This window comes from Canis lupus, chromosome 18, assembly GCF_048164855.1.
Source record: "Canis lupus baileyi chromosome 18, mCanLup2.hap1, whole genome shotgun sequence".
Taxonomy (NCBI): Eukaryota; Metazoa; Chordata; class Mammalia; order Carnivora; family Canidae; genus Canis; species Canis lupus.
In genome coordinates, this window is record NC_132855.1 from 41,356,422 (window position 1) to 41,374,667 (window position 18,246).

An 18,246-nucleotide genomic window follows, 5' to 3' on the forward strand; every position below is an offset into this window, starting at 1 on the left:
TACTGACCTTTTTAGTAAAATCACTGTTAACATTTTTTAATGGAGCTTGGAGACCCAAATTATAAATCATCTAACATTATTAGGAAATTTAAAATTTTGTGAGCCATTCTTTATTGTCTCATCAATCTAGAAAAGCAAAAGGGTCTATCTTTGTCATAGGTAAGGTTCTCTGGGTAATAGTCCCTGAGGTGGAGACAAGCATGCTGACAATTTATTAGAGAATGTTGTCAGGGTCAGCCAGTAGGGAAGGGAAGAGAAGGGAGCAGGACTGAGTAGAGGGAGTAGATGGACTGTGGTCCAATTACAGAAAGGTCTACCAAGGGATGTAGGACTTTATACTTCCTCCATATTCCCCTCAATGATTGCTCCTGAAGACCAGCTAGGATCCATGATCTAGTTCTACTTTGGGGTCAGTGTGACTTAGGTGGAAAATTGTAGTCATTGGAGATAGACAGACCTGGTTTCCAGTATTAACTTTATCATGAGCCATGTGGTTTTGAACACACTATTGTACTTCTCACGGTCCATTTCCTCATTTTAAAACGCAGGTGATAATATCTATTACACAGATTTGGGGTGAGTGGGGATAGGATAAAAGTAGTTAATATTTATAAAAGACTGGCAAAATAGTAGATGCTCAATAAATATTGGCTTCCTCCCACCACTTTCCAAGAAGCCAAAGTGCTTGAAATAGTATATTTTTCACCGGGGTAATTTTCTCTTTACATACTCCCTATTCCTCTTGCCATTTGGAGAAGGGAAACTAACAATATTTTCCAAGCTGTGTAATTTAATGTGCTACTGGTTATGTTCCTGAGAAAGAATATTTATGAAGTTTTCGCAGAAGAAAAAAGCAACATAAAAGAAATAGTATTTTTTTTAACTCACTGCAATCAGAGAGATTGAAAGAAAGACAGAAAAAGAGTATATCTGTCACCACTGAAGATGTTTTATGACCTCCTTCCCTGCTCTTACGTGTCTAGGGCTTCTGTCCTACTACCCCACCACTCAAGCCACACTCCTTCCTCAAAGGAGCTTGTCTCTTTTAGACCATTGGTGGCTATGCCCTGCTGAACTTGAAACAGATATTACCATAGTGCTCAGAGTTTGGCTCCTCAGCATCAAACTGTAATGACTGTGAGAGATGTAAATTCCCAGCTCCCAACCCAGATCTATTGAATCAGCAACTCCAGACGTAGTGCCCAACAATCTGTATTTTAACAAGTCTCCCAGCTGACTTTAAAACACACTAAGGTCTGAGAACTACTGGAACAGTGTATTAATCAGTGTTCCAGCAGGAAATAGATACTGTGTTCAAGTTAGGATAACTCAAGAAAAGTTTAATAAAGTATTTGTTCTATAAAAGTTGGCCAGGGTGTTAGAGAAGTAGAAAGGACAGTGGGATACCTGGGAGACTGTAACAGCAAAGCTGTTGCTATACCTAGGCCTGAAGGGATAAGGGGAATAAGAGGTTACTGGAACCCAAAATGAGGGTCTTGTGGAGATGATGCCCTAACAGGAGCTGAAACCATTGGCACAAAGACCAGGTCCCACAACAGGGAGCTTTATCTTCCCTGTCTTCAGTGGGAGTTCTCCATTGGCTAAATCAAACCAGAAGGTGGAAGTCACTGGGTACCAAAAAAGTCAGCCTCCCAGGATGGAGAGCAGGATGGGGAAGGCTGGAAGGTAATCTAAAATGGGCAAATGGTGGGGGATCCCTGGGTGGCTCAGCGTTTTGGCGCCCGCCTTTGGCCCAGGGCGTGATCCTGGAGTCCCAGGATCGAGTACCGCATCGGGCTGCCTGCATGGAGCCTGCTTCTCCCTCTGCCCGTGTCTCTGCCTCTCTATCTGTGTCTCCCATGAATAAATAAATTTTTAAAAAAATAATAAAAAATAAAATAAAATGGGCAAATGGAAGAGATCTGATACAAGTAATAAATCTTAAATGTCAATAATAATTTTTAGTCATTTAAAAGTTCTGATCCCCTTAATTGTAACTTTTCAAAACAGTTATTTCTGACTTACTTTAGAAGTAATCGTCTTGTGACTCCCAGCGGGTACTCTTTACTTTTATTTTTAAAAATTATTATTGGCAAGTCCGAAAAATATGTGAAACCCTTGAGGTTAGTAATAAACCTGGGTTCAGATGCCATCATTTTTCTCTTTTCCTGGTGCTTATTTATCATCACAGGTATTGCTTCATTTAAAAGACAAAATATGCCTGTGGCAAGAAATGAAAGTATTAGTGAGGCTAGAAAGCCATAGGACTTTCTACATGCTGATGTGTATTGGCACAAGAGTTTTGGAAACCAGTTTGACACTACCTAAAACACTTTGAACCTATACCCACTAACAGCAATCCCACTTACATTTATCCTAGATCAGCTCATATGTATACAATTAACAAGGTGGCATTGTTTGTAATAACTAGAAAATTAGCACTCCTCAAAGTTCATCAAAAGTAGATCGTTAATAAAAAAGCAAAAATAAATTGGAAATATATTCATATCAAATAATTGCAACAAAAATAAATGAACTGCAGTTAAGCACATCAACATTGGATGAACCTCTCACATGTCTTTTTACATGAAATAAACAAGTCAACAAAGTATACATATAATATTATTCCATTTACAAAAAGTTCAGAAGTAGATAAAACCAAGCCATATGTCGTTTAGGGATGCATCCATATATGTATGGTAAAATTAACAAGAAACAAGGTATTGGTTAACATAAAAGTCAGGATTCCGGTTATATGTGGTTATATAGGGGTTATACATTGCAAAGTTGTTGAAACACAAATAGGCATTTAACTTTAGATTGGCATGATGGATCAGCTGGCACCTCTGGAGTATTTCACCTTGATGAAGGTACACGTTTAATGTGTTAATTTTATATTTTTCTAGTTCTTGGGGTGTTGGGGCAATACCCAATTTTCTGTACCTTCTAGAAATGATCTTCCCCTTTGATTGGCAACTATTTACAATGCATATTTTTTACCCTCTTTACTTATCTTATTTCCTTTTGGAAACTGATTTCCAGAGAAAAGAGCCACACTGACTTTATACCAATAGTTAACTAAATTGGCTTAAGTATAAATATATTTTTGTTCACATAGAGTTCTCACAATTACCACAACAAAAAATTTTATCATGTAAACTTTCAAATAGGCAAAAAAATGAGAGAACATATAATGAATCTCCATGCACTTCTCACCCAGCTTCAACAATTATCAACGTTTTGCAAAATATTTTCTTCTTATAATGAAATTTATATTTTAATAAACAACACTGACTTTCTTGAGTGCTAGTTTATGTGTAGAAGTAGAATGAGCATATTTTGAAATTTAATGGATTTGAAATATGTTTCAGTTCATTGCTTACATCACTTCTGCGATTTGGAGCATTTTTAGTTATTTTTATGTAGTAGAATAAATTGCATTTTTAATAGTATCTCATATGGTTGCCTGAGGTAACACATTCTCACTCTGCATTATAATTCAGTAAGAAAATATATTATTTTTTCCTAAAATCAAACATCAGTGTTCTGGATGGAATTAAGATTTAAGGCCTGAAATTTAAAATTATTATTTGGCTGATATTCAACAGTTTCTAATGGGTGGTAGTTAAGATATGATTATAACTATTAACAGAAAAAATTAATTTTCCTCTATTTGTAGACACTTTCACTTTTGTTATATTAACTTTATACCTTTGGGTTATTAGATATGAGATATTATATTTGCATGTAATAATATCAACAGACCTTTTGTTCCTCTAATACTTCTAACTAGTTGCAAGTATAAGGAAGGGAAAGAAATGCTCCACTCTCCACTGCAGATAGTTATCCTGCAGAAGAATGAAGCAGACCAAATGTGAATCTTAAAAGGAATTTAAAAAATTTAACCACAACAGTGGATTAGCCATAGTAATTACTGAACTGAGCCTATATATTATATGGTAATACTCAGACACTCCCCAAATTTCATTCAGGGCCAGAGGACAAAGGAACCCTCACAGTGTACTTTTAAAAGTGCAATGAGAAAAAAATAAAATTGTTTTTGATTAAAAATAAAATTGCTTTTGATTATCACATAATAAATTCTCCTTTGTATACATAGTGGTTGCTCATATAAATGATCAAAGAAGGCTGGGGCTCAGTTTTGATGGCAGAAATCAACAACACCAAGTAGTCCTACTCACAAGCTTTATCAAGTACCAAAAACATATGAGAAGGCATCAACATGGATTCATATAAGTGATCATGATCTCCCCATCCTCCTTTCATTCCTCATGAGGATGTATCCAGGTTGATGATGACTCAGGTCAGGAAGAGGAATATTCTTAGTCTAAGGGGACCAAAATAGTGGGCTACATTAGACTTTAAGCTTCACTCCTGAAAGGGCCACACTAAAACCCAAGTGATTATGATTCCATGTAAGTCAATAATTATGTTATTCATCAAAACCATGGTGTTCAAGCTGTCCACATTACAAGTCCTGGAATCTTGCTGAACATTCTAAATGTAAAATTGTCTTTTCTGTGCATATGCTGAAAGTTACACACATTAGATAAAGAAATATTACCTGCTGTCACATACTGCAAACTGTGAAATAGCTCAAACACAATAGAAGTTTAGTTTCTACATAACTTCCAAAATTGGTGTTCCTGATTGGTAGGTAGCTCTTTTCCATGTGGTGATTCAGGGCTCTGGGCTTGTTCCATTTTATGGCTTTGTTATCTTCAGCCCATGGCTTCCAATGCCACTGTGCTTGTTTCATCAAGCTAGGAAATGGGGAAAAGGCTTGGAGTTTTTATGAGCTAGGCCTGAAATTGGCATCCATCACTTCTGTTTCCAGATACTATTGGGTAGCATTATGTCATATGGCTGCCTGCAGCCTTATGAATAGCACAGAGAAAGCCAGAGAAAGTGGAAATGGGTTCTGTGGACAGCTGGCTATCTTCAACCACAATTATACACTTTCTTCTCTGTGTCTATTGGGTCCAGGTGTTTTCCATTTACCTCTACCTAGGGCCTTTCCATGAAGAAACTTAGCCATGGCCTGCCACACAACAAAGTTAAGATATTCATTCAACTTTATGAAATTAGTTCCCCATGGCTTTTGATGTCAAGGACTAATAATATCTAATTCTTCTTGAAGAAATCGTTAGATTTAAAGAAGAAATAGAAAGGGCACTAATTTTGGAGAACTAATGTAGCAGCTTAATATTTGCTCATTAGAGTCCATCATTGCCAACAGATTTTGTTCTTTGAAATAATTTTCATAATTACTTGACTAAATTCCTCCATGAAAATAAATGGTGACAATTAACTCAAATTTTGCTTTAGGATGTAGATAATTAGTGGGTCTGTGTTTTCCAAATGTCTTTGTCATGAGGGCAGAGAAGAGAATTCTAAATTCTTTCCTTGCAAAAGGGCAGCACTGAACTATACACAGAGCCTGATGTTTGGAATCATGAAATCTGCATGGCACCTGGACACTCAATTTCCATGTGATTTTAGAACAGTCACTTCACTATTCTGAATAACATGATTCCATTTACAAAATATCTCTTACAGATAAGTCCTGAGGATCATATTAGGATGATATCAGATGATATCAATAGAAATATTTTTGAAAACTTAAAGATGCTATATGAATTCCAGGTGATATTTCCATTTTTTTTTACCTACTCTTAAAGATTGATAAAAGGACCATAAAATGACACCCTGGTTAAACAGAGATCATTCACTTGGCCTCTAGCAGACCTTATTTTTATGAGGATTGTTTACTTTTGGCTATCTTCTGAATGCTACTTGCCAATGCCTTGAAGTTGTCCCTGTGCTAAGTGTTAGGGCTGGTCTCGTGGTCTCCCCTAGGACTCTCCTCCTGGAAATCTGGACTTGTTTTACCATCATGGGCAGAGGAATGAGCTCTCCTGAGTGAATAACCTAAGGCTTCCCCGTGAAGGTTCCTTTTGTGGTTTGAGAGTCACCAACAGGAATGTGAACATTTTAACTTAAACCTGGATATACAGGCACCCTCAAAAATAAGAATCATTTATCTGGAGTTATTAATAAGAAGTAAAACTACTTCATGCCTTATTGAGTAGAGCTCTAGCTATCTCTGGGGAGGAGAATTTAATGATTTTCCTTCTGAGAATCACTTTTCTATTGATCCTTTACATAAACAAATATATATTTTTTGCCTTAGGGAAAATCAGATCAGAGAAATGAAATGTCTTACTGGACTAATATTTGAAAAATGAATTTAAAATGTTAGAGTGTAACAACTCCTTTTTATGGTTCATAAAATCCCCAGTATCCTTAAGAGTATCCATAATTAATACCTTTAAAAATCTCTGAGTTTATATTGTTACTTTAGTTAGGTGAAATTTAAATAACTCTACTAACAAGACTTAAATTTTTTTGCTTTTTTTTATTAAAAACAATTTAATTTTCTCAGGGAATTAATAGCTGGCTTGGCTTAGGAATGTTGGAACTGTTCACAGCATTTTAAGTAGAAACTATGAAAGGAACTGCAGAGCCAAAAAAAAAAAATAAGTAATGCAATAAGAGGAATATTTTGTGTTGATTTTGCCTTTGGCTTTTCCTTCTTAATACCTGCATTACTATCAACTCTCAATTAGGATAAAGCACTTGCTCCAGCTACTGGAACTCTTTCAGCAGCTGGTTCTTGAACACCTACTGTGTGCTGGACACTCTGTAGGTCACCAAGTATATGGTACTAAAGCCACCTGCAGGGACCATTCTAACCTGAAGTTGGAAAATCTTATGATGCTCTTAGGGCAACATCAATCCTTGAAGGTGTTTCATATTGAGAAAAGAAAAGAATACTTCTAAAAGAGAAAAAAAAATGATGACAAAACTATTGCCCCAAATTTTTCCTCAAAAAAAAAAGAAAAAGAAAGAAAAGAGGAAGGAAGGACTCGGAATTTTTAAAAACCTGCCCTGAGAATTGTGTCCTTTATTAACTGATATTTTTTGAAATCAATATTATTAACCATTGACATCACTGTCTAAATAGCTTTCATAAAAGTTAATAGTTTAGAAATAATAGCTGACAGTTAAATGTCACAATGTGAATTATAGAACCTATGTAGACTTCTGAATCTTCTTTCTCAAGCTAACTGAAGTTTTCCTATCGAAAGGAAAAGAAAAAAAGATAAACTTCCAACAGGTACATTTTTTTCCCTTTAGGCAAAATGTCTCCTGAATTGAGATTCATTGAAATGTATACCTAGATTTTGGTGTCTTCGTGAACTATAAAGGCCTAAGATTATTGCCTCAAAAAGGAAAAGTAAATTAGTTAATTCTGACATTTTTAGCTGTGACTTCAATCTTCTATGATTCCTAATTTCATTATGGAGGATTACATTGAAAATCATTTCAATATCCATCATGCACTTCAATATCCATAAATTATGCCATTTCTAATTTCAGATCAGTTGTTTATCCTTTCTTTCTTGATACTTCTAATCAGTTGCCTTACAAGACTTCAGCAATACTAACAATGAGTCAAGGTCTTGTATTATCAGTCTCTGTCCCTGTAATCTAGTTCTGAGTGAGAAAGAAATCTTTAGGAGACTGGAATAAACTGCCTTCCTCTCTGTAACTTCTGCTTTCCTTCTGATATTGGTTGTCCCTTGGAGCTTAGTAGTATGGATTCAGCCTTCTGTATGGAAGAGTGATGAGCTGTAGCACCTGTCACTCATTATTCAGGAAGTTATCTTTCTGGCCACAGTGTATCCCCATTTTTCTCACCATTCCATGTACTTCTCATCAAAACTGGGCCCTTGGCCAGGCAGGAGATTATTCCTGTATGCAAGAGGACACTTTTAAAATCAAGCCTATGCAAGCTGAAATCTTCACACCAGGCAGTGCTTTGTGAAATTGCATGAGAATATCTTCCAGTGTTGATCATTGGACTCACTATTATCTCCTACGACTTGCGTGTTTTCTAGTACTTGAATTGTCTCATGTGATAGGCAGGGCTGTGATTGATATTCAGATATAGCTTGCAGGTATCACCCACTATATATTTGCAATGACTAATTTACATAGAGTTGGGTACTATTTCAGTAGAAAAACATAAATAGTTTCAATAACTGGGGCTCAGAGAGAAAACTTATGGTAAGAAAAGAGTCTGACACAGTGAGAGATATTCTGGGACAAGGTCTGAAAATTGGAGAAGGAAGAAAATCAAAGCACCCAGGGGTGCTTAGGTGGCTCAGTTGGTTGAGCATCAGACTCTTGATTTCAGTTCAGGTCATGGTCTCTGGGTTGTGGGATGGAACCCACTGAATAGGGCTCCCTGCTCATCCGGGAGTCTCCTTCTTTCCCTCTCCCTCTGCCCTTCCCCCTGCTTGTTCTTTCTCTCTCTCTCAAATAAATAAAATATTAAGAAAAAATATTTATTTATTTATTTTAGGAGAGGGAGGGGCAGAGACAGAGGGAGAGAAGCAGATTCCCCGCTGAGCAGGGAGCCCAATGTGGTGCTCAATCCTAGGACACTGGATCGTGACCCAAGCTGTAAGCAGACGCTTAACCGACTGAGCCACCTAGATGCCACTAAAGAAATCTTTTTTTTAAAAAAATCACCTAACCAAGTCCTTCCCCTAGTGTAATAGCCCTCAGGGAAAGAACATGTTATAATTTCAAAATGAGAGCAGCACCCTCAGGCCCAACATTTGAACTGTGTAACATAACAGAGAGGGGGGATTTTTCTTTTCCTGTCTTAAAAGCAGCCTGAAGAACTGTCCTTATCAGTCTCAGTGTGGGGAGCATCTGTGGCCAGTAGCTATGATTAAGATTTCACAGTAGCTATGATTAGAGGCAAGAGGCACTGTGTTCTCATCCATAGGTATGTTTAAACACTCCATGGGAGTTTCTAATAATTACTGCCTGTGAAGAATAGAAGGTGCCAAGATGATTCACCCATTAGCTTGCCTTCCCAGCCCCATTTCTACACATACCTATTTCCAATGATCTCGTCCTCCACTCAGCCTTCGTCATCCACCCTAGTGATCAAGAACTTCTTGTCTCCTTGTGCTTGTCATTGGCAATAACTGTTCTTCTGTAATAGACAATAAAATCTTTGGATTTTATCTCACACTAATTTGCTCATGAGTGCCATTTTCATCTGCTCTAGAACTTTTCTCTTCCTATAATATAACTATCCCTCTCTTCTGCATCACCAATGTTTCCCTCTCAATTCAGCATATACAAATGCTATAAAATCTCCAATAAAAAATTACAATTCTATTCCTTTAACAGTAGACCCTCTTCAACTGCTACCACATTTCTCTGCTCCTCTTTATGGTTTACATCTTTTAAAAGCAATGATGTCCATTTCCTTACATAACACTTTCTTCCCCCATCCAGTCTCCATCACCCCAAAAAACTGTTCCTTTCAATTTACCAATGACTTTCATGTTACCAAACACTGAGGCCAATTCCCAGCCCTCATTTAATGTGGCCTCGTACTGTCATTTGGCATTATTGCTCACTGTCTTCTTGGAATACCTCTGAATTGTTGTTGCAAGGCATTGTTCTTTTTTCTTTATTACTTTTCTTCTTACTGCTTCTTACCAGTCTCTCTGTTTTTTTCTCCTTGTTTTTTTTTTTTTTCTCTTTTCTCATGTCTCTTCCTGATATCTAAAGCTAGAGAATGGTCTTTTATTTTCAATTGTCTTTTTTCTTTCCTATACTTATTCCCAGGGTGATCTCTCCTTTCCCAATCGCTTTAGATATCATTTATATGCTTAATCCCCAAATTCATATCTCTAGTCTAACCTTCTCCTTGAGTTTGATTAGAATGTTTATTGGATCCATATATACAAATGTCTAGAAGACATTTAGCAGCTGCAAACTGCACTCTGGATTTCCTCTCCTCTCTTCCCTAAGCTTGTTTTTTTCCTTGGAGTTCCCCATGTCATCAAATGCCACTAAACAGAACCGCTATTCATGGGTCAGAATTCTTTTTTAACATTTTTAACATTTATTGAGGATTCGTGCCCAAATCTGTCCATATCCTAATGGTTACAAACTTTCTAACTCTACTACTCCTTCCAGTACATTAGAGGGGGGAAAAATCTTCATAATCTCCAAATCCACAACAATAAAACAATGTTGGAAACTGCCATTAGAACACAAGTGAAAAAAAATCTTTTCTAAGAACCGCAGGACTATAAATTTAGGAAGGACACGAAAAAATCTAAATAAATCAAACTCATCAAATTATATACATTAAATATACAGCTTTTTTTTAATGTTACTCATACTTCATTTGAGTGGTTTTAAAAAAGAATCATGCCAAAGAAAATCATGATTTTTAGCTTAATCCTGAGTTAAGAATTTTAAGAATTTGCCACAATGCATATGGTCTCCTATATACAATAGATGATTTTATATACAATTTAAAATCCAATACATTTTGAATTTATGATTCAGAAGTACCCTTAAATATTTTTAAGCAGTAGAAACACACAAGATAGTTACAAGTAGAAATAATACCCACTAAGTGTTCCATATTATTATCCCAGAGACATACCATAGAGGTCTCAGGTTATTAAGAAAACATCAAAAAATGTTTTCTATATTAAGAGTATGTTTTGGGAGTGGGAAAGAATAACAGCTTTCCCTTTGGTTTAAAATACTCAACAGCCTGAAGTCACGAACTTAAGAAGGTGTAGCCGTCTCTGGAGGAGTTGGAATTGCAGAGAAATCCAACGTGGAAGCACACCTGTACTTTCCACTCCACCCCCACCCCCAAACCCTCTGCCAGGCGAGGCTCAGGTTCTCACTTTAAAAGAAGTTAAGGTCACTTCTATTTCAGAAGGGTAAACATTTGGTAGTATGAATGACTTTTTCTTCTTATTAAGTAGAATGAATGGCAATTTCTGAAATGCTCTTCCAACTTAAAATCTAAGAGCCCCTGCATCTCAACCCATGAAGCCACAGGCCCCATGGAGGTTGGAGGGTAACATCTGCAATGCACTAGCCTGTGCCCCTGTAAGCAGGAAGCATGCAGGGTGTGAGCAGCCTATAGTCCGGCCATCAGTGTCACGACGGAGTTGATTGTAGTTCCCTTTGTATCATTGATTATAATCACAGCTGTGTCCCTTTTCCTGCTATCGAAAGCTCATTGGAGGCTTTTCATTAACACCTTATTCCTGCGAACACATTTGGGGCACAGCATATTATCCTCCAGCTGTGGGGGTGGAAAGTTACAAGCGGGGAGCAAGAAGAGGGCGCATACTCTCCCCGGCTTTTCAGGCACCCAAGCTTATCCTGCATGAAATTGCAGGTGAACCCAACCTTCTGTGCCTGCAGGCATACTTCTCCCATGGACCACACACCACTTGGCACCATGGGCCTCCTGTGGGGATGCCACTGTCTCCATCTTCCCAGCCCTGGCTGCAATTCTGGACCAGGAGGCAAACACGGAATCTGGGGCCGAAGTGGTCACAACAACAGTATTGACCCCCTCCAGGAGAGCATCAGACTCCTCGGGGGGTGGGGGGGGGCAGCCACTTCAGGAGGGTAGGTTCCATCAGAAGGTATCTTTGTTCCAGGACTTTCTAGAGACATTTCCCCCTTGTCCATCATCAACCTTCTTTGTGTCTGGGTGAGAATCTTGGCCTCCTCTGCGGTGACAGGAATGTTCTTCTTTTGATCTGGGTAAGCATATTCGCAGATTCGCTTATATGCATCTAATTTCTGGCCTTTGGTGCTCAGCTTGAGTTCTTGGCACCAGGCCCGCAGGATGTCTCGGTGAAACAAGTTGGCTGGTGGCAGTTTCGAAGGTAATGGAGGAACTGGGATTTTCTTCCGAATTCTTACTCTTGTACTCTCTTGTGCTGTCTTTTCTGAACAGGAAGCTTTGCCTTCTTTCATAGATCTCTTCCGTTTGGTCCCACTTGCTGAGGTTCCTGGTAACTTTGGTTCACCATACACCTGCTGTTTCTCTTTGGCGTCTTCCGATACAGGTTGGGATTGGCCAGCCAGATAGTCTTCCCCCCACTTCGTGGAGCTCTTTTTGCCTTTTGCTTTCTCCATATCCAAAGAGAAGTCAAGGTTGACAAAAAGTCTTACTCCTGAAATGGGTCAGAATTCTGTTACAAAGACTAGCAGAGACAGGGGGATGTAACGTGGTGGTTGAACCCTTCAGTTTATTTATTCATATTCGAGGCACCAGCTTCTTAATTACCCTCCAGCCATATGTTATGCTCCTAACTAATGGCTGCATCTGTAGAAGAAAACAAACACTTTCCCACAATGTGATAACATTAAATCCTTCTTGTTTTATAAGCAATCAATTGTACGTCCTGGAACTAATTCACACTGATCACAATTTTGTTTTTGTCTAGCCTATGTTCTGCCTAAAACATGTGACCAGGTGATAAGTTGCAGCCCAGATAATTAAGAACTAGTAACTTAAATACTGAGTTATACCAAGGAATTATAAATGGCTCCAGGAGCATGTGCTGAACAGTTTTGGTTTCTGGTTTCTCTTTTTTAATGTTCCCTTTTTCTTTCTCTCTCAGTCCATTTACAGAAGTTTTGTTTTTCCATTTGAACTTGTCTACTTGGCATAGATTTCAGAGTCAGAATCCGGGGACTCCTAGTCCCTCTTAGCTCTAGAGTTTACTCTCAGGACAAGTCAGTTTGCCAGTGTATTTAACAAGGTATGTATTTACCAGCCATCTTGTTACTTAAAGGATTTGAGAGCTATTAATCTAAAAGTCTGTGAGGACTATACTGGTCATGAGGGCTTTTGGGGTGTATATTACTGTTTTGTTTCATCTACTTGCTCTGCTATTAGCTTTTCACATGTTAAATAGCGTTTTGGTCTGTTCATCTGCTGCATCAAAATAATGACAGACTCTTAACAGCAATAAAATTAGGAGCTTGAAAAGCATCTGGAAAGTATGTAACACTCTAGATATACAGAGTTTAATCTTCTGATGAAACTGGAAGAGAAATAGTACCTTAGAAATTTTCCCTATTTATTTCATTTTGATTTTTACTTTGTGAAATTGAGGAACTAATCATACTTCATATGTAAGCCAAAATGAAAACCCTCACATATTTATGGATATTGAAGCCTAGCTAATTTTCCTTTTACATTGGTATGTTTATTAAGCAACATGTCAATTTAACTTAACCAACTTTATACAGCAGGTTTCTATGTAGAACGAAGAATTTCAAAATGTGAAAAAGAGCAGTTTCTTCTTCAAAGAGCTTAAGTCGTAGAAAAGGATTCATGTAAGTAAATATAACATGTTATATTTCTACCAAAAAACTTAGTTCAGGCCTAAATATTTCATCAGCTAGACTCTATATATTACCAGAGATTTTCTAGTTCTCTGGAGATATCTTAAATTTTATGTTTTGTTTTTTAAATTGTTTGGAAATATTAATAGAGTATTACTTCAGAATATTGGGATGATTTTCCTGTAATCAAGAACTACTGTAGACTTAAAATATGTCTGTGTGAGTTTTTGATCAAACTAGTAGCCTAAACTGACAGTTTTTTTAATTTAGTGCATTGATAAACTTACCTGGTTGCTATTAACTTCCTAATATCAAAGTGATAGCAATAGCCAAAAATCTGATGAATACTTAGATTGAATTATCCTCCTACTTTAAATACAAAATTTCTCTTCCAAAGTGATAATTCACAACTGAAAGATATATCCTGATTTGACTTTAGCTTCTAAATATATTCTAAGATATGACTTTAATTAGACACTACAAAAATGATTACAGCAGACCAATTATTTTTTAATGTTTTAAGCTAATAAACAGACACAGCCAATCATACTAATAAATGCTAATGATGGGTTTGTACAAAATGTTTAATGCAGATGATGTCATGGTACATTGTCTATGTGATTTTTACCATTATTGCAATATAAAAAATAAGAACCACTTGCACCAGACATTGTTTTAAGTACCTTCCATGAATTAATTTCTATAATATTGTGGTATAGGCAGAATAATAGCCCCTTGAAGATGTCCACATCCTAAATTCCAGAACATGTGAATATGTTATATATATGGCAAAAGGGACTTTGCAGAGGTAATTAAGGTTATGGACCTTAAATAAGGAGATTATACTGAATTATCCAGATAAATTCAATTTTACTATAATGAGCCCTTAAAACCAGAGAACTTTCTCTGGCTGGAGATCAGAGAGATATAACAGAAGCAAAAGAAATTCAAGTTTGAGATAGACTCGACCCACTTTTGTTATAGAGGGCCTCTGGCGAGGTGATCTTGAGGAAAGTCTATAGGATCAAAGATTGACTCCCAGCTGACAGTCACTAAGTAAATGAGGACCTCAGTCCTACTACTGCAAAGAACTGAATTTCCCAACAACTTAAATGAGTTCAGACACAGATATATCCCTAGAACCTCCGGAAAGGAACAAAGTCTTGCTGATTTTGCCCTCCTGAGATTCTGTGAAGAGGATTCACTGAGTCATGCTTCATCCAGAACTCTGACCTAGAGAACCATGGGATATAATAAATGGGTGTTCTTTAGGAAGCTAAATTAGTAATAATGTGTTATGTCAACAATACAAGTTTTTGTAGTAGCTTGCAAATTGTTATTATTATCCCCATCTTACATGTTAGGAAACCGAGACTTGGAGAAGTTAAATAACATACTCAAGGATACCTGTGGTAAAGCTGGGATTTGGTAGGACAAACGACCCATCATTTGGCAGTGTATTAAGGGTTTGTCGCACCAACAGAATAATCTTTGTAGTAATCAGAAATATATTTTCATTGGAAGAAGATGTAATGTATGAATTTTGCATATAACCCATAACAGTTCATTAATAACAGTATACGAAAGATTATTAGTAAATATACTAATAAATATTAGTACATTTTCCTCAAAAAATATATATATTTTAAAGTTTTTGTTTATTTATTCATAGAGACACAGAGAGAGAGAGAGAGGCAGAGGAAGAAGCAGGCCCCCTACAGGAAGCCCATCGTGGGACTTGATCCCAGGTCTCCAGGATCACACCCCAGGCTGCTGGCGGCGCTAAACCGCTGGGCCACCGGGGCTGCCCTCCTCAAAAAATATTTTAAACTTCATTTGATTTTAGAGATGCAGAATTAGATTGCTTGGCCTATCAAACTAATGAATTAATGACTAAAGAATGAAATCTCCTTACTGAATCAAAAACATAATAACTGAAATAATGGTTTATCATGTTGAAAACCAAAATTAAGTGGATATACAAAGCATACAACAAATTCTTGTCATAGAATTGTTTTAAATGTGGTTGGCCATAGAATGAGGTTCACTGTTAATTATTATAAAGTGAGTGTTTAAATCTGCTTAAACGTCCTGGGTTTTTGGAGTGTAAATTATGTTAAAATTGTCTACTTTAAAAAGTGACTTGTGAGAATGATGTGCAAATATGAGCACTACAAAAGTAGATCCAGCCGCAACAGCAAAACTGAGCACATACTTCTTTTTTTTTTCTGAACACATACTTCTTATAGAAAGTATCCTTATAAAATTCAAAATTGTGTAAACTGTGTATCAACAGAAGAGACCACAAAATGATCATTAAAATGCTGTAAAGCATTAAATGAATTTAATAATAAATTAATATGTGTTAATAATATTAAGCTCTATAACATGTTATACATATAAATGATAATAGCATATGGATTAATAGATGATATTGATGAATTAACTAATAAATTAAATGCATTAAAATATGAAGAATTATTTTCTTATAAAATATTTTCAATTGAAAAAAGTACAGTCATGTCAAATAATATTAGTTGTGTTTTATCAATGAAAACAAGAAACTTTGGAAAGATTTTTTTTATCATTTACTGTCAACCAACACTGTTGCTAATACTATATTTTAAAATGTAAACAATTTTTATATTTCCCATAATGTTACTTGTTCAACATGACTAGAATAGAGATGGTGTATGTCCCACATCTGAAAAGTACAGGACTTTTTATGAAGAGTAGTATTTTGTCATATGGTATCATAGCAGTATACATAGGATAGCCTTAGAAGTTAGAGATATATTAGAATATTATTGTTAGATTAACATTTTATAATAATTATTAAATAATAAACATTTTATAATATATAATTATAATAAAAATTTTTTAAAATATAATTATAGTAATAATCATTTGTTACAGCTCTACTCAATTTTTGCATTCTCTATATTTGGCATATCAAAGGACAATGATTACAATCAGTTTTTTTTTTTTGTGATTACAATCAGTTTTATTGCATTCTGAAAACTTCTGGCTAGCTCATAAAATGGTTCTGACACATTTTAAAAATTACCTTATAAAGTAGAAGTATTTTAAAGTAGTATTTATGATACATTTCAACTATGTTAGCAAGTGTTCAGCTAACTTTAAATTTTGAGTGTTTATAGAATAGTTGATGAAATAGAAGTCACTTTTCACTATTTTTTGCAATTCCACTAACAAATGTTAATTTATTTTATTTTTATTCTATTATTTTTTGGTGAGGAGCATTATAAGGTGGAAAAGTCTATATACAATATGGGGGCAGATTTACGTATTTTTTTTTTTACTTTTAGATTGTTACCATAGTTAACTTTAAATCTATGGCTCTGATAGAGTATTTGAGACATTTAAATTAAATAGAAAAGAGGAAACCTCATTTACCTCTAGACATCCATAAGTTCAGATAGATTGTTGCTAAATTAAAATGGTATGGAGACCTATAATGTTATCACAGTTAGTTTTTATACATGACCTAATGTTAAAAGCAGGCAGACAAGAAGCGAAAACAATACAGCTCATGTTGCTAAAAATTAGTCTCAAATTCTGGAGGCTAATAGACATACGTTGCAAATATATGCATGTTTTATATATCCTATATATAAAGCTACATCTTCTAATAACAACTTAATAGTCACACATTTTGACTAAGTGGTCTCTGGAAGATACAGACTTTGGATGTATAATTTCAATATATTTTTACTTTGGTCTAGAATTTGTAGCTGTTTCTGTATGTGCTAAAAGTAAGAATGACCTGTCTTCTGACCATGTATTCAAGTGAATGGTATAACATAGATGTGCCTAGAAACCTATAAATAGCATGGATTTGGCAAAATCCACTTGCTGTAAAAAAAAAAAAAAGTGGCTTATAGCACTATTAGTCCAATTGTTCCAAAAGGGTTGTACAGTTCCAAGTGATTTTTTAAAATAGAATTACCTCATTCTTAGGTATGCTAACTCTTTTAAGACCAACTTCCAAATTCAAGCTAAATAGAATATCTCTTAAAGTTCAGCTCTTTTTCTGTAAAGAACTTGGCTTCCTTTAGGTACCACAAATCCTTTAACTTCTCTGTCTTAGGCTTTTAACTCCTAGTCCCTAGTCCTTTGAGAAAAGATAAGGTGATAACATCAGACTTCTTTTCCCTTTTTTTTTTTTTTTTAAAAAGCATAGTGTAAGTCACATATTGCAACACAAGCATTTGTGTCAAACTTCCTGCAATATGGATTGTTAGTTCCTGGAAGTGGTGATAAAGGGAAGTTGTACGCTTCTTCCTTACATGTCTGAAAATCAAGTGCTCCAAAATGTCTAGAATTGGAAATCCAGATAGCAAATATTGGTGTTGCTGTCTTTTTGAATATAATTTTCATTATTTTCTTCCTTTCTAACAAGTCCTAATATCTTATGTAATTCTCTGCAATAGATCATCAGTGTATGACAAAACAATTGTGAATGAAATAGAATGGTTTTATGAAAAATAAAAATTCTAGAGGCAGAAGTTAAACTCATGTTTGCAAAGGAAGAAAAGAAAGTCTTACTGAAATTAAATCATATAAGCATATTGGAACTATATTATTTTTGTGAATATCATTTTAAAGTGTCCAAAATTTATCTTTGGAATAAGAATGTCTTGTACCTGCCAATATATTTTTTTTTTGGTAAAATTTATACCTGAAATTATCTGTTGATTTAACGCCTTTATGTTTCACTTGAGCCTTCCAGATTATGTTAGTTACTCTAAAATGCAAATTTATTCAGTATTTAATAAGTGCATTCTGCTATCTTTCATATTAAATGATGATATATTGAATGATGAATAGGGATTTTTTTTCCTGTTGAGAAATTACAATTTTTCCCTAAGATACAATTGTTAAAGGTTATCACCTGTCTTTAAGTGTTACAAACCCTCTTTCTGT

At 35.6% G+C, this 18,246-nt stretch overlaps 1 long non-coding RNA gene and 1 pseudogene across 1 annotated transcript in view; both read right to left on the reverse strand.

Annotated features, from left to right (window-relative positions):
- Positions 1–18,246, reverse strand: part of LOC140609047 (uncharacterized) — a 125,992-nt gene that overhangs the window by 93,105 nt on the left and 14,641 nt on the right. The window contains exon 2 of the long non-coding RNA XR_012011042.1: positions 8,997–9,097. This is a non-coding gene — a long non-coding RNA (uncharacterized lncRNA). The remainder of the gene's footprint in view (positions 1–8,996; positions 9,098–18,246) is intronic.
- LOC140608524 (developmental pluripotency-associated protein 4 pseudogene) lies at positions 11,165–12,081 on the reverse strand (annotated as a pseudogene).